The sequence below is a fragment of the Budorcas taxicolor genome, chromosome 16 (assembly GCF_023091745.1).
Source record: "Budorcas taxicolor isolate Tak-1 chromosome 16, Takin1.1, whole genome shotgun sequence".
Lineage (NCBI taxonomy): Eukaryota > Metazoa > Chordata > Mammalia > Artiodactyla > Bovidae > Budorcas > Budorcas taxicolor.
In genome coordinates, this window is record NC_068925.1 from 32148085 (window position 1) to 32174630 (window position 26546).

Consider the following 26546-nt stretch of genomic DNA (forward strand, 5'->3'; position numbering starts at 1 on the left):
AGGAGGCATCTAATTATTCTTGAACAGATTGTCCTCTGCCAGGGACTATCATCCTTGTGTGCAGGCATACAGGAAAATGGCCCGAGTCTAACTCCAAAACCACACAGAGCCATCTGTGGGTTCTCTGTCAGTTCACCTCAGTGTGTAGATGGACAGCACCATCACCCTTCACTAGATTAGCAACAGTCTGGAGCCTGAAATTTTAAGCTGTTTTTTTCTCTTTTCTCCAGCCTTCTTTCTGAGGCATCATCTCTCAGAATGCATTATTGGCTTGTTAATTACAGGTCTGTGTCTCTGGAGCAGAGGCTCTGGAGAAGGCAATGGCACCCTGCTCCAGTACTCTTGCCTGGAAAATCCCATGGCAGAGGAGCCTGGTGGGCTGCAGTCCATGGTGTCGCTACTGGTCGGACACGACTGAGCGACTTCGCTTTCACTTTCCACTTTCATGCATTGGAGAAGGAAATGGCAACCCACTCCAGTGTTCTTGCCTGGAGAATCCCAGGGACGGGGGAGCCTGGTGGGCTGCTGTCTATGGGGTCGCACAGAGTCGGACACGACTGAAGCGACTTAGCAGCAGCAGCAGCAGCAACCAGTTTACTTCCTTTTTGTCATCCTATTTCCCACTCCAGTTCTCTTTTACCTTGCTTCCCTTTCAAGTCCCTTTTTAAAAAAAAAAAAATTTAATTAATTAATTAATTTATTTGGCTTCAGTGGGTCTTAATTGCGGCACACAGGATCTTTCCTTGCTGTGCATGAATTCTCTAGTTGTGGCTCCCAGGCTCAGTAGTTGTAGTCCTTGGGTTTAGTTGCCCCATGGCATGAGGGATCTTAGTTCCCTGTGCTGCTGTGCTGTGCTTAGTTGCTCAGTCGTGTCCGACTCTTTGCTACCCTGCGGACTGTAACTCACTAGGCGCCTCTGTCCATGAGGATTCTCCAGGCAAGAGAATCCTAGAGTGGGTTGACATTTCCTCCTCCAGGGGATCTTCCCAACCCAGGGATCAAATTCATGTCCTCTGCATTGCAAAGTGGATTCTCAACTATTGGACCACCAGGGAAGTCCCAGGCCCTTTTATTCTGTCCTCCTCAAGACTCACCTTCAGGAAAGATCTCCTAGCAGTCTTTCGTGCCTCACCATGCCTCAGGTCTGTGTGCTGTTACATTTAAAGTCTTTCCTAAGCTGTGGAAGAAGAACTTTTTCCCCTTGTTTGAAAAAGTTGGCAGGAGACTGTTTCTCAAACCCTCCACATTACCCTCTGCGTACTTGCCCTACTGAGTTCAGTCCACAAGCATTTCCCTCCTTTTGGTGCATTTGCACTCCTGCGGCTTGGATCCTAGATACTCAGATGTTCTGAACTGCTAGACATGTCTGGAAATTGGGTTTTAAGAAAAGGGTTAAGTGTGAGGTCATGTAAATTTTTTCATTACCTTTATTCTTGCCTTCTGAAGCATCCCATGTTTATTCACTTAACTATTCATCCCCCTGTGGTGCTCCCTGCTGCTGCTGCTGCTAAGTCGCTTCAGTCATGTCTGACTGTGTGCAACCACATAGACGGCAGCCCACCAGGCTCCCCTGTCCCTGGGATTCTCCAGGCAAGAACACTGGAGTGGGTTGCCATTTCCTTCTCCAATGCATGAAAGTGAAAAGTGAAAGTGAAGTCGCTCAGTCATGTCCGACCAGTAGCGACCCCATGGACTGCAGCCTACCAGGCTCCTCCGTCCATGGGATTTTCCAGGCAAGAGTACTGGAGTGGGGTGCCATTGCCTTCTCTGGTGGTGCTCCCTGAGACTTGTGTATTTTTCCTGTGAGATCACAGAGCATATTATTTTGTGGTGTTCAGTATCTTTTTAAAACTATTTATTGTTATTATTTTATGCATTTTGCTGTGTTGGGTCTTAGTTGTGGCATGTGAGATCTTCAATCTTGTGGGATGCAAACTCTTAATTGTGGCAGGTGGGATCTAATTCCCTGACCAGGGATCAAACTTGGGCCCCTTGCATTGAGAGCACAGAGTCTTAGTTCCTGGATCACCAGGGAAGTTCCAATGTCCAGTCTCTTATGTGTTCCTTCCAAATATGTAAGCTCCCTGAGGCCAGGTCTATCTTCCATATGGTTTATTATAATAAGTCAAACAGACCTGGAATAAATTCCCACATTTACTCCTTGACAGTGGCAAGACTCTTCGAGTTTTCTAAGCCTCTATAGCAGAGGTATGATCTTGAATTGTCACTAAATAGATAGTAATGTCTGACACATAGGACATGCCAGGCATTGTGCTAAGGAATCTACAGGAATTGTTTCATTAAACACTCCTATCTGTGAGGTGAGTACTGTATTATTACCTGCTATTTGGGGATGATAAAGTCAAGGCCTTAAGAAGTCTGTTACTCACTCAAGATTACACCGCTAGGAAGGTGGGCAAGCTAGAAACTAACACATGATCATCTGACTCCAGAGCCTGTGTTCCTTAGTTTGCAGGCTCCTTGAAGAGTAATACAGCAGCTATTCAACAACCATACTTTGATAATCAAGATAAATGAGGGTTATCATTACCATCTTTCTAAATTCCATATATATGCATTAGTATACCATATTGGTGTTTTTCTTTCTGGCTTACTTCACTCTGTATAATAGGCTCCAGTTTCATCCACCTCATTAGAATTGATTCAAATGTATTCTAAGAAAAAAAAAAAAGATAAATGAGGGACAAGAGCTACACTTTACAAATTGTCCTTAATCCAGTGAAGCTGAGATACCTATAGTGTCTTTAATTCTCTAAATATTTGCACAAAATTATTTAATGTGATCCTAAACAACTCAGTATTATTAGCCAAAATTAATGTATTATCATTGTTAGAATAAAAGTTACTTTATTGAGCAGCTATTCAGTGCTCAATACTTAACTAATTTGTTAGTTAACAGACTTTACATACTTAACTAATTTTCATAACAGCCTTATGAGTTAGGTGTTACTAGCATGCCCTCATTTTACAAATAAGAATCTGAAGCTCAGAGAAGTCAACAAAATCTGTCAACGTCACATTGTAGCTACAATGGCAGTGCGCAGATTGACGGTTAGATCTGATTCCCAAGTCCATGTTCTTTCCACTGCACACACCTAATTAATGAGAACTGTTACTAGAGAGCTCAGCCTGTTTGACTGCATGTGAGGCTTTTTCAGTGAAACTACCACAATCCTATACGAGGAAAAACCCTGTGGCCTCAGATAACTCCAGTTTGATTTAGTCTAGTTCCTGCAAAGTTGTAGATGGATGAAAATCTTGTGACCTGAGAATGGAATCATATTTTAAACAATTATTTTATCAATATGTTGTGCTACGTCACTTTAGTCGTGTCCGACTCATCGTGACCCCATGGTCTGTAGACTGCCAGGCTCCTCTGTCCATGGGATTCTCCAGGCAAGAATACTGGAGTGGGTTGCTATTTCCTTTTCCTCTGTTATTGGTATTTCTGTTTAAAAAAATCTACTTCCAAGGAGCCTGACATTTTATAAAAGGAGTGAGCATAAACCTAAAAATGATTTTATCATTTTTCAGTTCCACCGGCTTTGTTTCTTAAAGGTGTGTACTTACACAATTTTCAGGAGTCATATGTGCACGTACACCACACACTTTCCTAACACAAAGAATAATAGCTGTGTTCTAGAGATTGTCTCCAAGCTCTTTTCAGGCAGATTGAGTGTCTGTTTTATCTTGTGCTCCGCCTCTGGGTCGTGTCTGACTCTACAGCTTCATGTACTGTAGCCCGCCAGGCTCCTCTGTCCATGGGAGTTCCCAGGCAAAAATACTGGAGTGGGTTGCCATTTCTTTCTCCAAGGGATCTTCCTGACCCTACATTGATAGGCAGATTCTTTAGCACTTCCCCACAGCCTTATCTCAAGACCATGAATATAATATTTGGGTGCAATTACCTTTCCCATCATGTTCTTAAGATGCAACTACTCCCCCCCTTTAATGCGATTGGGCAGGTTAGTGAGACTCAGTCTCTTGAAATGCCTTCCGTGGCACTCACAAACAGAGCCACATTTCTGAGTCACTGTATATCGTTAAGTAATGCTTGTGTGAGGTGGTGGCCAAGTTGACTTTTGGGCAATTTTGTGCTACCCAGGGCCCCTGTTTCATGCTTTCAGAACTAGCCATGTGTGTCCCCTTCAGAGGAAGTTCTGTGCCCCAGTCTCCAGTGACATGGGAACATAATGACTATGTCCAAATATTTTGTATCTTTTTGTGAGGTTTCTAAAGGTCTTCTTTATGAATGTTATTAGTTATGCAGAATCTGCCTTTATGGATAGTTCTATGAAATGGCTCTAATTGAAATGGATAGATTGGCAGTCAGTGTCGGCTAATTAAATTATGATATGCTCCTGTCATTAATAACAATTCTGACTGGAGAAAAGAAAGAAAAAGATAAAAGCAGATCCTTGAAATTTGTTGATAGAGATGGTATATTACTCTGTCCATTCTTATATAATTAGAGGAATAAAACAGCAGCTTCCCATTATGTATTTGAAATAGGGAAATCTGTTATTTTCTTCTAGGGTATAATTAATTCAGCTGTAGTATTTTAGATGCTATGTGAAATGGAGTTTCATTAAAAACTATAGTTTAATAAGGGGTCAATCAAACTGGCACTGTTGCAAACGTAACAATGAGCTTTAAATAGCAAAAACACATTGCTTCTTCAGTGTTAATCAGAGAAGAAATTGCATTGAGAAGGGGCAGGGTTAGAATTTTGAGGCTGCTTCCATCTCAGAATCTCGAGCTTCTGAGGGGAAATACTGCACAGGATTGCATCCAAGAGTGCCAAGGACATGGCAGTACAGCCTCTCAAATGCTCAATAATACTCTGGTGGGTACATCCATCACCACTTGTCAGCTCTGCAAGGATGCTGTCTATCTGGGCGAGGAGAGGCTTGCTGGGCTGCAGAAAGTAGTTTATAAGTACAGTCAGAGAATGAAAAAGAAATCTCCAGCTTTTCTTCCAGCAGAAGTTATAAATCTTTACAGGAGCTTCTACAAGCAGTTTATTAACCATGCTGCTGCTCTGTGAGGATGAAAATATCTGACTGCCCACTATGAAAGCTTTGTAAAAGTCACCTTTTCTGCATTAAATCAAATTTCACTATCTTTGTCTAACGCCTTTTTGTGGGGTTATTTAGTTGGGTGTTCCTACAGGTGAGTGTATAGATGATATAGATTTACCAGATGGAGGATCCAGGGCAGCTTTGAGAAGTGTTGTGGCCAGGGAGAGGTTTCTTATGGGATCCTCAAACATAAATAAGCAAAATCTGGAGAATTTAGACTTTTACTAATTTTTTAAATTAAAGTATAGTTTAGTTGATTTACTATATAAGTTTCAGGTGTACAATATAGTGACAATTTTTAATGTTATAGTCCATTTATAGTTATAATAAACTACGGGCTATATTCTTTGGGCTGTGCAATATATCCTTGTGGTTTCTTCATTTTGTGTATAGCTAGACTTGTACTAATTTGACTTTGTGAAATTCACATAGGCTTGCAATTTGATTGTTTCACTGTGAATGGACAAAGCTTACTGGAAAAGAAGAAATAAGATGCAAAGTACTCCAAATTCCTTTTCTTGAATATTTGGAATTGGCGATTGAAAAATCTGAGTGTGTTTTATTAAAGTCGCTATAGCATGCACTTGAACATAATCATTAAAGGTGTGTAAAAATATGCCAATTAAGAATGTTTTAGGTAAGTGTGAGGTGAACTAAGTTCTAATTCTCTTTTTTTGTGTGATCTGGAGCAAATCCTCTAGGTATTGAAATACTCTTTTTAGCTTCCTGCTTTCATTAAGATATGTTTCTAAAATATTTCTGTGCCCTTGGGAAAGATCTTTTGTAAACATAAGGTTAAAAGGTTAATTTTAGGTCTTTGGTTTATGAAAAATTAAATTTCCTGGGAAGTTTAATCAGATATTAATATAACACCCCATCAGTCCTGTGGAACCTGCTGTGAGTTTCAACGTTGCTCTTTATTGATTAGAACATGTTCTTTTTGCTGCTCATGAATTATAGATGGAGGATCCCCTCAGGGTCCTGAGGCATTGTAAAGGGAGAAAATAAAACCTCTTCCTCTGAATGGCTCAGACAGAGCTTGGTGGCTGCGGTGCCTGAGGAGGCCACCTCCCTTGGCTCCCATCTCAATCCCCCTACAGCCCTCCCAAAATTGGGAGTTGCTGGAAAGAAACATAAAGGGTTAGACTGTGCCCAGTGAACTTAATGGACCTGGCCACTTTAGAAAACATGTTTCACATATATTCGTTTTCAGAGAGCAGTTCAAAGAATTGTAGGAAGTATTTAGAAAATAGATTCTTCTAATAGTTAGCATGTTAGTCACTCAGTCGTGTCTGACTTTTTGCAGCCCTGTGGACTATATCCCACTAGACCCCTCTGTCCATGGAATTATCCCAGCAAGAATACTGGAGTGGGTAGCCATTTTCTTCTCCAGGGGATCTTTCTAATAGTCGATTGGAAAAAGTGAATCAATCAAAACACATTCTTCATATTTATTTGGCTTTGGTTTTATTATTTTGATGCCAGAAGCTGAAGATCATCGAAACAGTTGTTTTAATATTAGCACCTTTATTATCGGTGTGTGTATATGTGTGAAGGGGGTGTGGTCCTGAGAATGCAGCACTTGGAAGGCTGAGTGAGAAGGGGGCAGATGAGAACTGTACGACATTTGTCCTATTTGTAAATTCAGTCTTTGGAGGGGGGCCATATTCATAGAAAAGGAAAAATAAGTCAAGCTCTATTTTGTGTTTGTTCAGCCTGAGTTTGTTAACTAGAAGAATATTTTTTAAAAATAAATATATTTTGCATTTTTAAAAGAATCAGTTCAGTTCAGTTCAGTTGCTCAGTCGTGTCCAACTCTTTGCGACCCCATGAATTGCAGCACGCCAGGCCTCCCTGTCCATCACCAACTCCCGGAGTTCACTCAGACTCATGTCCATCAAGTTGGTGATGCCATCCAGCCATCTCATCCTCGGTCATCCCCTTCTCCTCCTGCCCCCAATCCCTCCCAACATCAGGGTCTTTTCCAATGAGTCAACTTTTTGCATGAGGTGGCCAAAGTACTGGAGTTTCAGCTTTAGCATCATTCCCTCCAAAGAAATCCCAGGGCTGATCTCCTTCAGAATGGACTGGTTGGATCTGCTGGCAGTCCAAGGGACTCTCAAGAGTCTTCTCCAACATACAGAGGGATAAAAGTATGTGTGTGTATGTGGCATATAAAGGCAAATGTTGTGCTTAGTCACTCAGTTGTGTTTGACTCTTTGTGACCTCTTGGACTGTAGCCCACCAGGCTTCTCTATCCATAGGGATTCTCCAGGCAAGAATACTAGAGTGGGTTTACCATGCCCTCCTCTAGGGGATCTTCCCAACCCAGGGGTTGAACCCAGGTCTCCCACATTCCAGGCAGATTCTTTACTGTCTTAGCCACCAAGGAAGCCCAGGAATACTGGAATGGGTAGCATATCCCTTCTCCAGGGGAACTTCCCAACCTGGGAATCAAACCAGGGTCTCCTGCATTGCAGGTGGATTCTTTACCAGCTGAGCTATCAGGGAAGGTTTCTTCTAAGATTCACGGTAATAATCTATGAGAGATATTTGGAGATTTACTTATTTTGAAATGTGCTGCTAAACAATAATTTCAAAACCAAGTGGTAGAATTATAAGTACAAAATTTAGTGGAGGGTCATTCTTAGTTGACCTTAAATGGGGTGGGGGAAAGAATTAAACTGAATTTATAACCCTCTAATTCCATCTGGGGACTTACAGAGAAATATCTGTGCATTCTTGGGAGAATTTCAGTTTCATTCTTGGAGGAAAAATCAATGATCATCTAAGGCTGTGGTTGCTGCAGTGGGTGATTAGGTGTTCACCATCTTCTTTAACCAGCTTTTGATCTGGCCACTATATTTAGATTGTTATGATATCCAAAGGGCAGAAAAAACTCTTAAGCTTTTGTAATTGGGAAACCAAGTGATACTTTAAGAACGTAATGAACCTTGAAAGTTGTTACTTACCAAATGAAAATAAAAATGCCACATCAGGTAGACAGAAAATTTATTTCTTTGATACTTCCTCAGTTCTGGCAGTATTTCTTTAGTAAATAATCTTTTATGTTCTACTGAGATTCTTCAATGTAAATCACCATATGTGCACCTTGGGGAGATATAAAAAATAGAAATTCATGTTAAGATTGCGGTATGTTAATTCTGTAGGCTGACAGGAAGGAGAACTGGGAGTGACTGCTAATAGGTACAGTGATAAAATTTCCTGGAATTAGATAGTGGTAACCTAGATAGCATATTCAAAAGCAGAGACACTACTTTGCCAACTAAGTTCCGTCTAGTCAAGGCTATGATTTTTCCAGTGGTCATGTATGGATGTGAGAGTTGGACTGTGAAGAAGGCTGAGCTCCCAAGAATTGATGCTTTTGAACTGTGGTGTTGGAGGAGACTCTTGAGAGTCCCTTGGACTGCAAGGAGATCCAACCAGTCCATTCTGAAGGAGATCAGCCCTGGGATTTCTTTGGAAGGAATGATGCTGAAGCTGAAACTCCAGTACTTTGGCCACCTCATGCGAAGAGTTGACTCACTGGAAAAGACTCTGATGTTGGGAGGGATTGGGGGCAGGAGGAGAAGGGGACGACCGAGGATGAGATGGCTGGATGGCATCACTGACTTGATGGACATAAATCTGAGTGAACTCCGGGAGTTGGTGATGAACAGGGAGGCCTGGCATGCTGCGATTCATGGGGTCACAAGGAGTCAGACACGACTGAGTGACTGAACTGAACTGAACTGAACTGAAGGTTGAATCACTGAATTATATCCTTCAAGAGCATGTATATTTTGGTATGTGACTTATATCTCAATTTTTAAGAAGATCATTAATGCTGAAATTCTAGTTATGTGCCTATCATGTTGGTTTTGAGTAGTCAAAATAGTGGCTTAAATTGTAGTTACCTGTTATGTCTTCTATTTCTTGTATTTTACCTACTACTTCCAAATTAATTTTCCTCAATCATTTGTTTTATAGTGATAAAAACTTACAGTGAATTCTCTTTGATTTTGGCAGGTCTGCATACAGTTGGGCAGACTGTACATTATACAACTCTTAAGGAGCACCTTTCTTATTTGCTTTTTAGGAAAGATTCAAACTCATTGCTTCGCATTCAGGACTACCTGTACCTTAGCTCCAGCATACCATTCATGAGCCTCATTCACTTATAGGTTCACTCATTCCTGTACTCATTTATTTTATTTGTTCATTGGTTGCTTTGTTAGTTCATTCATTCAACTCACTGATTCCTTCAATAAACTGTATTCCTTATCTTAAAATTGCCTGCTGGTTGGTATGTTCTCTCTGCCTGAACTGCCCATGCTCTGCTTCATCCCAGCTCTTTTCCCATCTTTTTTCTTCACTTCTAGGCATTCTCAAGTCCCTCTTTACATACCACTTCTTTTCCACTTTTCTTTACCATGGTACAGTCAGTATTTCTTTTGTAGACAGTAAAAGATTCATTCTTCTTGACTGTCTCTAGACTCCTCCATGATGTGTCTCAAATACCTGCCTTTCTTTCAACTTTCAGATGTAAGCAAGAGGGACTTATGCTTTTAGAATTGATAATAGATATCAAACTGAAGAATGATAGCTAGGTAGGTTAGTTTTTTGCTGTTGCATGATGGTAACTACAAATTAAGGAGATCTACGTTTTTGTCAGTTAGCCTAATAAGCTTTCACCTCTGTAGAGTGTTCTGTGTATGGTTAATTCCAGTCTGTTGGAACTATGTTGAGATGGTTTGTTGAGTTTGGGAACATATGCAATTCCTATTTGAGAGGATTTAAGAATATGAATGATAGAGAAACCAGTACCAGTGACTGATCTAACAATCCCGAATAAATACTCTTGTTATCAGTGGGCACTGCCAGATTTAAGAATCCTCCTCTCTTCTCATCCAGTTTTCTCTCCTGTTTGCAGAAGTGAACAAAGGATGCTTTTGGAACACCTTTACCCCTTTTAAATGAGATTTTAAAAAAAGTGAAGGTGAAAGTCACTCAGTAGTGTCCGACTCCTTGTGACCCTGTGGATGGTAGCCTGCCAGGCTCCTCTGTCCATGAAATTCTCCAGGCCAGAATACTGGAGTGGGTAGCTGTTCCCTTCTCCAGGCGATCTTTCTGACCCAGGGATCAAACCCAGGTCTCCTGCATTGCAGACGGATTCTTTACCAGCTGTGCTACCAGGGAAGCCTTAAAGGAGATGACTCCTAGCAATTCTTTCTACTTGTATGATCTTATATGCTTCCCTTTTATTTAGAATTTTATTTTGAGTTGAATGTGAAAAGATTTTAAACTGTGTATATTTGTTCTATTTTTACCTATATTTTTGGTGAAATTTCCACATTCAGGTGGTGCTAGTGATATAGAACCTGCCTGCACAGGAAACGTAAGAGATCGGGTTCAATCCCTGGGTTAGGAAGATCTGGAGGACGGCATGGCAACTTGCTCCAGTATTCTTGCCTGGAGAATCCCATGGACAGAGGAGCCTGGTGGGCTACAGCTCATTGGGTCGCCAAGAGTTGGACATGACTGAGGTGACTTATTGGATAGCTTTCAGCAGTTCAAATTATAGTGTTTAATCAGATCATGCAGTATTATAATTAATCAAAAGCTATTTGAATTGCCTGTGTTAACCGGCCCCTGTGTCTGACACTCAGTGTAGAAGGATGAATGAGACAAAGAAGAGTAGTGTAGACAGACCTATTTAATTAGTTAATTAAACTGTTTGTTTTTTGCAGTTTTTTTTGATTATTTGCTTGTTTGTTTTTGGTTGTGCTGGGTCTTGGTTGTTGCATGTGACCTTTCCCTAGCTGTGGTGAGTGGGGGTTATTCCTTGTGGTGGTGCACAGGCTTCACATTGTGGTGGCTTTTCTTGCTGTGGAGCACAGGGTCTAGGGAAGGCAACCTCAGTAGTTATGGCGTGTGGGCTTAGTTCCGCTGTGGCACGTGGGATCTTCCCAGACCAGGGACTGAACCCATACCCCTGCACTGGCAGGCAGATTCCTAGCCATTGCCCCACCAGGAAAGTCCTAGACCTATCTTAAAAGGTTTGAATTGAAACATTTTGAGGTATATTACCAAATTATAGCTCTTCAACACATCACTGTAAGAGAAAGATTTACTTTTTGATTTTAATGAGCATATTTGCATTTTAAATATTAGTAATGTTTTGCACTCAAATACGGATGTGGTTGTAAGTCAGAGAAGCTCTTCGTCCTTTCCAGTTCTTACTGCCCACTTCAGCACTATCCCAGGGCCCAATGCTAGTTCTTCCAGCATTAGGTACCCAATTTTCTTTGCAGTTTGACTATGAACATTTTCTAGGCGGCATAATTTTTAGGTTGGCTTAATGTACAGGCAAGCATCTGGAAAATTTGGTCAATCCAAACTCATCGCATATAGGTATAGAAATAAACGGACAGCTACGTGGTTACTTGAGTCCTCCAAGAGTCATGTTTTGTTTTCTGCTCAGAGATGCTGTTTATAAATATAATGGTCATTTGGGAATAAACTAATGATTCACAGATTCTTTTGAGGAACTGTTTAAAACGAAGTACACATAACAACATTTGCATATACTTTCAAGGGTTTCATGGGTCCTGAAACACAAAAGTGGACCTGCTAGGAGCAAATAAGAAATATATGTTTAATTTATCTTCTGAAAATTATATTACAAATGTATAATTTAAAATTTGCCTACATTTATAAATTATCTAGATTATCTATAAATTATATAGCTGATCTAGCTGAGCTGAATACATGCATGTTCATTAAATGCTTTTATGAAAAGCCCCAATTTAAAATATGTCTTACTGGAATTTAGGTTGAAATATACTTTTGGATTACTATTTCTAAAAGAAAATATTTCCAAGTAAAGGCGATTCCTCTTGAATGTCAGTCATATGCCACTTCTAGAAGGAAAGGTGAGAAAATAAAAACATTTTTCTTAATGTAATACAGTAAGTGACAAAGTGAGCTGACATGCTTGTGAAGTTAGGTAGGAGATGTGGTTTGTAAAGAAAGATTAAAATGTCATTTTATCTGAAGTTTCACTAGTCATTTCCCCAGGGCTATCTTTGCCTGTGTATGGAAATGGTTCTTCTGGTACAAATATCATGCATTTTTAAATAGTTTGATCAAAACAATAATGTATTCCTTTTGAAGTACTTTTAGCCTATCGATGGCAATGGTTTCATTATGGAGTTTAAAATGAAAACTTAGAATATAATTTTAATTATAAGAATAAGAGACACCGCAATGTCAATTGCTAACTTAGCTCTGACTGTTACTAAAATAATGAAATGGTTTCAAGTATTGTTTTGATGGCAGATGAGTTTATTGTGCTGTTACTCTGCTACTTTTAAAAAAATATGCTCGTGAAAGAGCGAAAATTTTCATTTCTTTAAGAGGATGTTTGCTCATGCTGCTCCCAGTATAGTATAAGCCTCCCTCCATTCAGTTCAGTTCAGTTCAATCGCTCAGTCGTGTCCGATTCTTTGCGACTCCGTGAATCGCAGCACGCCAGGCCTCCCTGTCCATCACCAACTCCCGGAGTTCACTCAGGCTCATGGCCATTGAGTCAGTGATGCCATCCAGCCATCTCATCCTCGGTTGTCCCCTTCTCCTCCTGCCCCCAATCCTTCCCAGCATCAGAGTCTTTTCCAATGAGTCAACTCTTCGCATGAGGTGGCCAAAGTACTGGAGTTTCAGCTTCAGCATCATTCCCTCCAAAGAAATCCCAGGGCTGATCTCCTTTAGAATGGACTGGTTGGATCTCCTTGCAGTCCAAGGGACTCTCAAGAGTCTTCTCCAACATCACAGGTCAAAAGCATCAATTCTTTGGTACTCAGCTTTCTTCACAATCCCACTCTCACATACATACATGACCACAGGAAAAACCATAGCCTTGACTAGACGGACCTTTGTTGGCAAAGTAATGTCTCTGCTTTTCAATATGCTATCTAGGTTGGTCATAACTTTCCTTCCAAAGAGTAAGCATCTTTTAATTTCATGGCTAAAATCACCATCTGCAGTGATTTTGGAGCCCGAAAAAGTAAAGTCTGACACTGTTTTTACTGGTTCCCCATCTATTTGCCATGAAGTGATGGGACCAGATGCCATGATCTTTGTTTTCTGAATGTTGAGCTTTAAGCCAACTTTTTCGCTCTCTTTCACTTTCATCAAGAGGCTTTTTAGTTCCTCTTCACTTTCTGCAAAAAGGGTGGTGTCATCTTCGTATCTGAGGTTATTGATATTTCTCCCGGCAATCTTGATTCCACCTTGTGCTTCCTGCAGCCCAGCGTTTCTCATGATGTACTCTGCATAGAAGTTAAATAAGCAGAGTGACGATATACAGCCTTGACATACTCCTTTTCCTATTTGGAACCAGTCTGTTGTTCCATGTCCAGTTCTAACTGTTGCTTCCTGATCTCTTTCAGAATAATGATGACATGAGTCCAGAATCAGGTTTTAGGGCAGATCAGCAGTTGTAACAGATGGGCCTCTTCACCCGCCTTTTTGTAGAAATTCCCAACTAAGTAAAACAAAATTGAAAACTACCTAAGGGACAATGAAATATTATCATTATATAGCAAGTTTAATAACATTCAGGCCTTTTGAAGTTTTTTTTTTTGTTTGAATTTTCTAGCTTCTCCATTTAGTAAAATATGAAGATTTACTATGGCAAACACTCGCATCCTTGCCTTACATTATGGGAACTGGACCAACTGACTTTTTCAGTAATTGCAGAGCCTGGGAGCTTTTTCCCTCAGTCAGGTTATAAGAGCTGATTTAAATGATGTGTTGTGGGAAAGTTACCTTCTTTGCATTAAATCAAATGTTCAATTTTTCAAACTGTTGAGGTTTGAGTGTTCTTTATATATTCTAGATTCTAGTTCTTTATCAGATACATGATTTGGAAGTAGTTTCTCATAGTATGTAACTCAGCTTTTCATTTTGTTGAAGTCCAGTTTATCAATAGTATTTAATATTTTTTGGATAGTTCTTTTGGTGTTGTCTAGGAGCTCTTTGCCTAGTCCTGAAACCAAAAGATTTTATCTTTGTTTCAGGATTCACTATTCTGTTTCATTGCTTGTGTGTCTATGCCTTTAACAATACCACACAGTCTCAATCACCATAAGCTGTGTGATATCTTGAAATCATGTAGACTGATACCTTTCCCCTTTTTCTTTCTGATTATAGTTTTAGCTATTCTAGTTCCTTTGGCTTTTCAAATTTAAAAAAAAAATTTTTTTTTTAACTGTGGCATACAGGGTCCTAGTCCCTCAACCAGATTGAACCCATGCCCCCTGCAGCAGAAGCATGGAATCTTAACCACTGGACCACCAGGGAAGTTCCCCAGATATATTTTAGAATAATCTTTTATATAGCTACAAAATTTGTTGCTAGGATTCTGATGCTAATTACATTAAATCTATGTATCAATCTAGGGAGAATTTACACTTTTTACTATGTGAAGTTTTCTAATCCGTGAACATGATATGTCTCTCCTTTTACTTAGATTTTCTATAATTTCCTCTATCAACTTGTCGTTTTCTCCATATGGATCCTATCTATGTTTCATTAGATTTACAACTGAGTATTTCGGTTTTGAGCAATTATAAATGGTATTGGTTTAAAATTTTTGTGCATCCATGTGCTCCTGTGTGCATGCAGGTGTGCAAAAACACATACACTCTTACTTGATTTTGGTAAGTTTACCTTGCATCCTGAAAACCCTGTGGTGATGATATATGTAAGCGCAGGTGTTCAAAACCTTGTCTTTGATTCACAGCTTCATCTTTCCCCCTTCTTATGGAGGGATGGGTGACTGCATGGTTTATTCATTCTTTCACTCTGTAAGCATTCACTTCAAGGCAACCACCATGTACATGGTTCTTTGTTAGATAGCTCTGATAATCTGGAGTTAAACCAGACAGAATCTTTGATCTTGTACAGTAGCAAGCAAGAGGGCAATGCAGGCAGCCACTGATAATATTAATCATGATACACTAGGCATCATTCCAGCAGTAACACTCTGTGTGTGGTGGGAATGCACAGGAAGAAACAAGTAACTGTAACTATGAGGGTCAGGAATATCTTCATGAAAAAAGTAGAATATGTGTGGAGTGAGGCTGATCAGTGGAGGGAAGGGCTCTGTGTGTACCCAGTCCTTGAAGCCCTGCAGCTGTTGAGCTTTATTGTCATATAGGGGACTGAAAGGCTTCCCTGGTGGCTCAATGGTTAAAAAAGGAAAAAAAAGTCCACCTGGCAATGCAGGAGATGCAAGAGATGTGGGTTCGATCCCTGAGTTGGAAAGATCTCCTGGAGAAGGAAATGGTAACCCACTTCAGTATACTTGCCTGGGAGATCCTATGGATGGAGGAGCCTGGTGGGCTACAGTCCATAAGGTCACAAAGCACTGGACACGATTTAGCGACTAAACAATGGGAGACTGGACAGATGAAATGAGCTTTGACTGTGAGGTTCTTGAATCCTCTGGTATGAAGTTTGGACTTTGTTCTATAGTAAATAGGGAGCTATTTAAAGTTTTTAAGCAAGAGAGTAACATGATTGTGATGATTTAGTAAGATAATTCTGGTAATAATGTCAAAGATAGATTAGAAAGTAAAGGGGCTAGAGGAAAGGATGCTCTAGTCTGTTAAACCCTTGTGATGATTTAGGCAGGAGAAATGGAAATGCAAAATTGATCTCTTTCAAAACGGTCAGAACCATCTGAAATGCAGTGAATTCATGTAACTGCTGCTTTTGATCCAAGCAGCATTTTCTCCTTGTGATTAGGAGGAGATTAAAATCCTCCATTATCTAAGGAGAGTAAAAATTGGGTTTTCGAAAAGAGAAATGCATTGTTTTCACGTAAGATTTCTAGCTTCTTTATAAATAATAAATATAGGTTGTAATTTTCTTTGAGTGATGCAGTTTTGAATTTTAAAAGGGCAATCCCTCTGTAAGAATCAGTACATTTTAGCATACATTGGTATTCTTAGGGGAGGCAGTCACTCTGCATTACCTGTTTTGTAATTAAAAATTTTCAGTTTTGGGGATTCAGTGGGTATAGTACTTGTAATAGGAGCTCAATTTGAGCAAATTCTACTGCTGTTTATAACACCAAAGATATGGAGGTCTAGAAACTAACTATATAAAAGAGTGAAGGAGCCTAAATCTTTTTGGAGATAATTTTGTCTATATATTGTTGTTGTTCAGTCGCTCAGTCATGTCTGATTCTTTGTGACTCCATGGACTGCAGCATGCCAGGCTTCCCTGTCCTTCACCATCTCCTAGAGCTTGCTCAAGCTCATGTCCATTGAGTCGGTGATGCCATCCAACCAGATCATCCTCTGTCGTCACCTTATCCTCCTGCCCTCAATCTTTCCCAGCATCAGGGTCTTTTCAAATGAGTCAGTTCTTCGCATCAGATGGCCAAAGTATTGGAACTTTAGTTTCATCTGTCCTTTCAGTGAATATTCAGGATTGACTGGTTTGATCTCCTTGCTGTTCAAGGGACTCTCAAGAATCTTCTCTAGCACTGTAGTTCAAAAGTCTGAATTCTTGAGCACTCAACCTTCTTCATGGTCCAGCTCTCACATCTATACATGACTCCTGGAAAAACCATAGTTTAGACTAGAGATTAATTCTAAACTATGGCCACTCAAAGTGATGTGATGAATTGTATGAGTCTGGTCACCTACTTCTGGAGAACCTGTCTTCTTGGGGATACTCTCCTCTCTTTGCATTTTTAACTTGTCTTCAGATTGTAGCATCACTTAATATTCTTAGTTTCCTAGTCTCTGTGCCTTTGAATAGGAGGAGAGAGAGCTACAATTGCATCTTGATTGATCAGAACTTTAAATTATAGAAATACTTGAGATAATTCAGTGAAGGGCATACTGAAGAAGAATTTATTGTGATACGATTATGAATATTTATATGTTAAGAGTTTAGTACTATCTTTGCCTTATCAGATAACAGTACTGTAGAATTATCTTAAAAAAATTCAGGCTTAAAAAAGAGAGAAAGAAATGTATTCAGAACTTCCTCAGCCTGATGGAGAATTACTCCTCTCCTGTGAACAGATGAGTCCTCTCCTGGCAGCCCCTTCCTATAACCTCTTGTGAGTCCCTTGACACACGTGCCTTTTCTTATGTGTACCAAGCGCTTTATTCAGGGTTGATTAAACAGCAGCATCATAGATGCAGACTGTCATTGTTCCCTTTGGTCTAGTTTGAATAGTGAACATGCAGCAGAAGATGCTGTTAGTTGAAACAAAATAGCTCAGAATGTCAAAAGGTTAGTCCCTCAAAGATACTTTGAGAAATGAGAAAATGTAAAATGTCACTTTAGGAAGCTGAGATCAGCCATGCTCTTCTCTATTCTTAAGCTTATTTTTACCGCATTTGATAAATTTCCTTTTGTCTCATGGAGTGTTTAGGGGAAGTCATTCTTTGTTTTAGAGGTGTTAAGTCAACAGTTACCTATCAAAGCTTCTAAGACCCCAAACTGAGGTATTTAGAAACACAGGTGCATTAACACATTGTTTTTTATTGTGCATATTTTGCTGAGGGTATTGTTCAGTCGCTAAGTTGTGTCAGACTTTCTGTGACTTCGTGAACTGCAGCACGCCAGACTTCCCTGTCCTTCACCATCTCCCAGAATTTGCTTAAACTCATGTCCATTGAGTCAGTGGTGCCATCCAACCTTCTCATTCTCTGTTGCTCCCTACCTTCAGTCTTTTCCAGCATTGGGGTCTTTTCCAGTGAGTTGGCTCTTCACATCAAGTGGCCAAAGTATTGAAGCTTCTGCTTTAGCATCAGCCCTTCCAATGAATATTCAGGGTTGATGTTCTTTAGGATTGACTGGTTTGATCTCCTTCCTGTCCAAGCCACCTGAGCCACCAGGGAAGCCCCTTGCTGAGGGTGCCAGTGAATAAAATTGGGATTATCTCTGGGACATGGAACAACGGACTGGTTCCAAATAGGAAAAGGAGTACATCAAGGCTGTATATTGTCACCCTGCTTGTTTAACTTATATGCAGAGTACATCATGAGAAACGCTGGGCTGGAAGAAGCACAAGCTGGAATCAAGATTGCCGGGAGAAATATCAAGAACCTCAGATATGCAGATGACACCACTCTTATGGCAGAAAATGAAGAGGAACTAAAAAGCCTCCTGATGAAAGTGAAAGAGGAGAGTGAAAAAGTTGGCTTAAAGCTCAACATTCAGAAAACGAAGATCATGGCATCTGGTCCCATCACTTCATGGCAAATAGATGGGGAAACAGTGGAAACAGTGTCAGACTTTACTTTTTGGGGCTCCAAAATCACTGCAGATGGACTGAACTGAACTCAACTGGGGCTGAGTGATCCAGAGACCGCTTTCATCTCCTGAGGGGAGAATGATGCAGTCTGAGCTTTGCCAAGATCCATTGCATTGGTCATTGGATGGACTTTCCTCTCACACTGCCTGAACTTGACGTGAATGCCAGCTCTACCGCTCACTGGCTGTCCATTGTAAACAGCTTTCTTAGCTTCTCAAAATTCCAGTTTTCTCATCTGTAATATGGAGGTTAATAATACTTACTTTGCAGGCTCTATTAGTAAGGATTAAAGAAATCCTCTCTGTAAAGCACTTTAGGATGTTTCTGGTTCATAGAAAGCCTTCAGTTAATGATAGTTGTTGCTGTTCATTCTTTCCGCAAATAGGTACAGGCCACCTACTGTTTCAGCCCCCTTTTTAGATGCTGGAATATAAAGCAAACAAAACAGGCAGTGGTTCCTTCCCTTGTGGAGCTTATATTTTAGTAGCAGGAGGCAATGATAATCATAAGAAATAAGTAAATTATGTAGCATGCTAGAAATTGAGCAGATCCTGGGATTTCTTTGGAAGGACTGATGCTAAAGCTGAAACTCCCGTACTTTGGCCACCGCATGTGAATTTGACTCATTGGAAAAGACTCTGATGCTGGGAGGGACCGGGGGCAGGAGGAGAAGGGGATGACAGAGGATGAGATGGCTGGATGGCATCACGGACTCGATGGACGTGAGTCTGAGTGAACTCCAGGAGTTGGTGATGGACAGGGAGGCCTGGTGTGCTGCGATTCATGGGGTCGCAAAGAGTCGGATGCGACTGAGCAACTGAACTGAACTGAACTGACAGGGACTGGGAGTGTCGATTGCCGAGTAAGTTGTGATTTTAAACATGGAGTCACTTTAGGCCTTGTTGAGAAGTTGACTTTTTTTTTTAATTTGAATATAATTGCTTTACAATTTTCTGCTGTACAGCAAAGTGAGTCAGTGAAATGTATCCATATATCCCCTTCTTGAGCCTCCCATCTGCCCCCCACTCACCCCTCTAGTTTGTCGCCGAGCACCAAGCTGAGCAACCTGTGTTATACAGTTTCCCGCTCCCTCCCGTGTGACACACAGCAGTATATCCACGTCAGCGCCACGGTCTCAGTTAGGCCCCTCTCCTCACCCCACTGTGGCCACAGTCCATCCTCTACGTCTGCATTTCTATTCCTCCCCTGCAAATAGGTCCGTCAGTACCATTTTTCTAGATTTCATACATATGCATTAATACATGATATTTGTTTTTCTCTTCTTGACTTCAGTCTGTATTACAAACTCAAGGTCCAGCCACATAACTACAAATGACCCAATTTTGTTCCTTTTTATGGCTGAGTAATGTTCCCTTGTATATATGAACTACATTGAGAAGATGATATTTGAAGAGAAACTTGAAGGTCTTTGTTAATATTATTAACTCTACCAAATAGGTTTTTACTTTGTATATACATTTCTACCATTATTATGTGTAGTACAAATCATTACTATAACAAATTGATACTTAACACTATTAACTTTCATTATAGAAATCATGAGCTATATATACAGTCACTTTAGCTTCCTCTGTTCCTTTCCCTTGCATGTCTCCCCTCTCAATGTCTCTGCCCCACTCCAGTGAGTATACCGATTAGACTAGTTTAGAAATGCTCTTTGAAAGCAAAATAAAACAGAAATAGAGAGTTGTTCTGCAGAGTCAGATTTCCCACCTGTCCTTTGTCAGATACTTTCCAATAGCGTATCATGACATGGCAACAACACTATTTCTGAAAATACTAGGGCTCATCTCAGTTGCAGTTATTGACAAGAAAGCTTGTACCTTTCCTGTGAATGAGAGCCAGTCAGCTGTTTATGCAGACTGGTTAGATGATGTAGCTGAAAGAACAGGGAAGCGGCCCTTTCCAATCTCCTATTCTAGTCATGATCAGGTGATGTTTTCTTCTTCATTGCTAGCATCAACTTTTGATACTGTTGCCCTTTGCCTTTCTCTGTAGGAAAATCAGAATCTATTCTCTGATGCAGGTAAAGCAGGCGTTACCAGCCATATCAGATTCATTGCCCCCTCTTCCTAGCATCTTTTGGAATATACCCCCTTTATTTTAAAAATGAAATTTATAGATAAAGGAACCACCTATACATTGAACTTTGAAATTAAAATAATGCTATAATTTTAAAAAAGAAAGATAACTTTAAAATATGTATTTATTTAGCTGCCCCAAGTCTTAGTCGTGGCACACGGGATCTTTAGTTGTGGCGTGTGGGATCTAGTTCCCTGACCAGGGGTCAGAAAGAGGCCCCTTCAGTGGAAGCATGGAATCTTAACCACCGGACTGCCAGGAAGGTCCCGAAAGATAACTTTAAATGCATTTTACCATGTAAATACTTGTTCGTTACTCTACTAAGAGATGTAATGAGACAATCAGATATTTGAACCTATTTCTCATGCATAAGTTTGGATTAAAGAAAAGTCAAACAACATTCAACTGAGTATTGGCAAAAGTTCTTTATATTTGAAATTTTGAAATGATGACTAAGTAAGTATACATAGACACACATGGAGTAACCGTAAAAGTAACAGCTGCAAATGCAGATGGAGGCAGGTATGTTGTATTAAACACCATGATTTGCTGACATGCTTTTCCAAAATGGTGAACAACTCTGATATAATTTCAAATGAAACAAGGTATAATCCTTCCTCAGTTTACATTCAAGGAAATGGCAGTCTTTGAAAATTTAGTAGTTATTAAAATGTGTTGGAAACTTTGTGTCTCTAAGTAAATTGGGGTTGGATTCTAAATTTAGATAATTAACAGGAATTTTCCATCTACAGAAAAGTCCAGTGAGACATTGAAAAGACTTGCAGGATGCAAGATAAGTCTTTGTTATTGAAGACTGTCCTGTCTAGCAGGCTGGGCTCCAGTTTCCCATTGTGATCACTGAAAACATCCAAAAATGGCCCAGGGGCAGTGCCGCTCCCACTGAGAGCTGCTGGTCTAAAGCTGTTGCTCACCACTTGTGCCCCTGTGGGGTCTTGTCGAAGCTTCAGTGCTCTTTGCTTCCTGACTTAGCTTGGCACCATGCTGCACCACGTGTGGGTGCCCCTTCCTGCTCTGGTACTGTTCTTGAAGCACTTTCCAGACATCTGGCTGATAACTCGTAAGGACGCTGAAATCTGCTCAGGTGGTTTCTAATTCTCCAGATTCCTCAGCCCCTTTCTTGAGATACATTTTATACTTTCTTCAAAGGTTATTATGGGTAAAAGGAAGTGAATTGTTAGGTAGTTTTTACTCCTTTTCAGCACCTTTCTGATTACAGAACTGGTGGTTGTTGTTCTTACTGGTGATTTATTGACTGATTGGCTGTTTTTCTTTGTCGTCATCTAAATTTCATGGCCATGTCCTGGCATTTGTTTGTTGCTCAGTATCCCTGCCACCGCTTTTGATCGTGATCATCATCATTGTTGCAGTTCTCACTCCGCTTAACTTTATGAAAGTGTCTTTTATGATATGTCACCACTCCCTTGGAGTATTTCTTTGCTTCCAATTCATCAATATTGTGGTCCTCTACTGTGCTTTTAAAATTGCTGTAAACTCAGGGATCACTTCTTTAATACTGTTTTTTTTTTTAATTCATTTTATTTTTTGTTTACTCCTTTTTTGTTCTGTCTACACCAGAATGAAAAATATCTAAAAGACTTGATCTAGAAAGCCCTAGTTTCTTCGTCACAGAAACCTCTAGTATGTAGTGTAATGTATTAATTACATTAATGTAATGTAATGTATATCATGTTTACCACATGGGCACGGTAAGATTTTGTCTTTTGTTTGGTATGACAGACAATAGTCAGTATGTGTTCTTAAGATGAGTGAAATGATCAAAGTTATATTCAAATGACTTAAATGGTATTCATTCTGCAGGGGGGGGTTGTGGTTTTGGGGTTTTTTTTTTGAGAAAAATTGAATGTGGATTCTATTTCAATATGTGGAGTACTAAGAAACTTGTTCAAGGTTTTAAATATGCCATCGTCATCATGTTTACTAACGAGAGGAAATTTCCATAATGGTTGACACATCAGAAATCTGTTAAAGGAAATAGGGTCAGATTTTGTTTTGAGTAGAAGATCAAACTCTACTTCGGGGTCATATGTGGCCTGGGATGAGACCTACCCAGGTCCGCTTATGTGACCATGAGACATGTTCAAGCTTGAGACATCACAGCCAGTTGTTTTCTTTTTTAAAATTATGCTATTTGTGCGTCTCTCTAGCAGTTAGGACATCTGCCTTACGTTACATTGGTCTTTTACTTATTTCTCCTCCCGTTAGATCGAAAGCACGAGGGGTCGTCTTAGCAGTATTGTGCACTCACACAGTGTGTGTGCTTAGTAGCTAAGTCGTGTCCAGCTCTTTGTGACCCCATGTACTGCAACCTTCCAGACTCCTCTATACATGGAATTTTACAGGCAAGAATACTGAAGCTGGTTGCCTTTTCCTCCTCCAGGGGTTCTTCTCAACCACAGATTGAACCTGAGTTTCCTGCATCTCTTGCGTTGGTAGGCAGATTTTTATACCACTGAGCCGCCAACCATTACACTTAATCAGTGATCAGTACATGTTGGGAAATTGACACTACCCACACTTCATCTTCTCATTAGAGCACAGCATCTTCAAATTTTATGACATTTCTTTAATCACCTTCGAAGAACTTTAGATGCTGATTCAGTTAATACTGGGCTTCCCTTGTGGCTCAGCTGATAAAGAATCTGCCTGCAATGTGGGAGACTTGGGTTCGATCCCTGGGTTGAGAAGATCCCCTGGAGAAGGAAAGGTCACCCACTCCAGTATTCTGGCTTAGAGAATTCAAGAATAGTCCATGAGATCGCAAACAGTTGGACACAACTGAGAGACTTTGAATCGGTTAAAATAGCCTTTTAAAAATATAGAATTATAGACGTCTATCGCTGGAAAGAATTTCTTTTAAAAAAAATCACCTTGACTAACTTCGTCTTTAATAGGTGGAGAAACAGAAAACTGAAGAGGTTAGTGACTTGGCCGAAATCATTAGCCAGTTAGCAACAGAACTAAGGTGGCTCAGTGATAAAAGAATCTACCTGCCAATAGAGACACAGGTTCAATCCCTGAGTCAGGAAGATCCTCTGGAGAAGAAAATGGCAACCCACTCCAGTATTCTTGCCCGGGAAATCCCATGGATGGTGGAGCCTGGCAGGCTATATAGTCCATGGGGTTGCAGAGTCGAGCATGACTTAGTGACTAACCAGCAGCAGCAAGAGAATTAAATCAAGAATTTAGGTTTAAATACTTCAGAAAGATTATTTTTCACTTATTAAAACTGACCATTGCTTTCACAGTAATAGTTGTAGTCTAATTCATCATTAATTCAACAAATATATATTGACCATTTTTAGGCACAGAATATGGTATTAGGCTTTAGCAATGATGTATATACAAAGACAAATTTTTTTTCTAAGAAGGATGTTAAATGAAGAGATTTAAAAATAAAGAAAATGTAGTAGCTCAGCAGTAATGAATCTGCCTGCAATGCAGGAAATGCAGGAGACTCAGGTTCAATCCCTGGTTTGGGAAGATCCACTGGAGGAGGAGAAGGCAACCCACTCCAGTATTCTTGCCTGGGAAATCCCATGAATAGAGGAGCCTGGTGGACTGCAGTCCATGGGATCTCAAAGAGCCGGGCACAATGGATCCTGTACACATACATGCATGCAATGCATTTAAAGATGACAGTGACAGAGGATAGTGAAAGGGGTGGCTGATACGACCTGCATGAGGAATTGATGGGAAGGATGGCTAATGCAGGCAGGTGGAGAACTGGGCTCAGCCTTTGATGCTGGGGCTGCCATTAATTTGATGGTTCCTGTACGAAAACGCACATTTCTTGGAAGAAAAAAAAAAAAAAAAAAAAACGGAAAATTTGACAGCAGGCACTTTTTTTTAACTTTTAGTTTTATGTTGGTGTGTGCTTAGTCACTCAGTCGTGTCCGACTATTTGTGACCCCATGGACTGTTGCTCCTCTCTCCATGGGATTGTCCAGGCAAGCATACTGGAGTGGACTGCCATGCCCTCCTCCAGGGCATCTTCCCAATCCAGGGATCAAACCCAGATCTCCCACATTGCAGGCGGATTCTTTACCATCTGAGCCACCAGGGAAGCCGATTTTATATTTAGTAGAGCCAGTTAACAATATCAGGATCATTTCCGGTGGACAGTATAAGGACTTAATCGTACATAGACATGTTTCCCATCTCCCCCACACGTCCCTGCCATCCAGGCTGTCACATAACATTGAGCAGAGTTCCCTGTGCTATACAATAGGCCCTTGTGGGTTATCCATTTTAAATACAGCAATATGTACTTGTCAGTCCCAAACTCCCTAACTATCCCTTCCCTCAACCTTCCCTGCCTGGTAACCATAAGTTGGTTCTCTGAGGAAAGCATGCATTTCTGTGTGATGATTTAATTAGGTCTTTTGGACTTATATACTAGTAGTTTATATATTACCTTATGTAAAACAATAAAAACATATAATGCAATTTAAATGCCTTTAATTTTATTAGAAACAAAAATATAAAGATGCAAACCAAGGATTGTCACTGTTAGAAAAGGTATTTAAAAAATTTTTATCTTTATTTTGTATTGGAATATAATTGCTTTATAATGTTGCGTTAATTTCTGCTGTCCAGCGAAGTGAATCAGCTATATGTATACATGCGGGCTTAAGAAAGATGGTACTGATGAACCTATTCACAGAGGAGCAATGGAGACACAGACATAGAGAACAGACTTTTAGACAAGGGTGGGGGAGAAGAGAGAGAGAGTGAGATGAAAGGAGAGAGTAACATGGAAGGATATACATTATATGTAAATAGATAACCAATGGGAATTTGCTGTATGACTCGGGGAACTCAAACTGGGGCTCTGTAATAACCTAGAGGGGTGGGAATGGGTGGAAGGAAATGGGTAGGAGGGAAATTCAAGAGGGAAGGGGCATAGATATACCTATGGTTAATTCTTGTTGATGTATCACAGAAATCAAACCAATATTGTAATAAATCGGTCAATTAACATATACACAATGGAGTATTACTCAGCCATTAAAAAGAATACATTTGAATCAGTTCTAATGAGATGGATGAAACTGGAGCTGATTATAGAGAGTGAAGTAAGCCAGAAAGAAAAACATCAATACAGTATACTAACACATATATATGGAATTTAGAAAGATCGTAATGATGGCCCTGTATGCGAGACAGCAAAAGAGACACAGATGTGTAGAGCAGACTTTTGGACTCTGTGGGAGAGGGAGAAGGTGGGATGATTTGGGAGAATGGCATTGAAACATGTATACTATCATGTAAGAAACGAATTGCCAGTCTATGTTCGATGCAGGATACAGGATGCTTGGGGCTGGTGCACGGGGATGATCCAGAGAGATGATATGGGGTGGCAGGTGGGAGGAGGGGTTCATGTTTGGGAACTCATGTACACCCGTAGCGGATTCATGTCAATGTATGGCAAAACCAATACAGTATTGTAAAGTAAAATAAAGTAATAATAAAAATTTTAAAAAAAGAATAAATATAATTTTAAAAGACATGCTCTATAAACAGAATTACTGACTTAAAACAAAGAAAAAAGAAAAGGTATTATTCTACAGCCCAGATTGACTTAGGCCAATAAAATTCTCTTTAATTTTGAATTGTTTTGAACATACTCAACTTCAGTTATTATCTGGTAGGCATTCTGATACTTTAGAATTTTGGATTTCTGTGGTTTTGAACTCCATTTTTTTTACTAAAGTTACTCAGTTTTTGGTGAGAGAACAGGGTGAAAAAGGAGGAGAATTCATTGTCGAGGATAGTCTCTTATCTCCCCTTATATCTTTCTCTTTTATTGGACTTCACTGAGCGTTCTAGAGATGATGTCCCCTGGAAATCAAAGTAAAAACCAAAAACTCAAAGTATGCTTTCTACTGACAGAAACTCCCTCTGAATAAATTCCATGAACCAAAAATGTACAATTATGCCTCCTTTGGGAACCA

The 26546-nt window shown here is 40.1% G+C and overlaps 1 protein-coding gene across 1 annotated transcript in view; it reads left to right on the top strand.

The window, feature by feature from the left end:
- The window catches only part of SMYD3 (SET and MYND domain containing 3), a 743898-nt gene that overhangs the window by 369060 nt on the left and 348292 nt on the right, over window positions 1-26546 (top strand). The window lies entirely within an intron of this gene.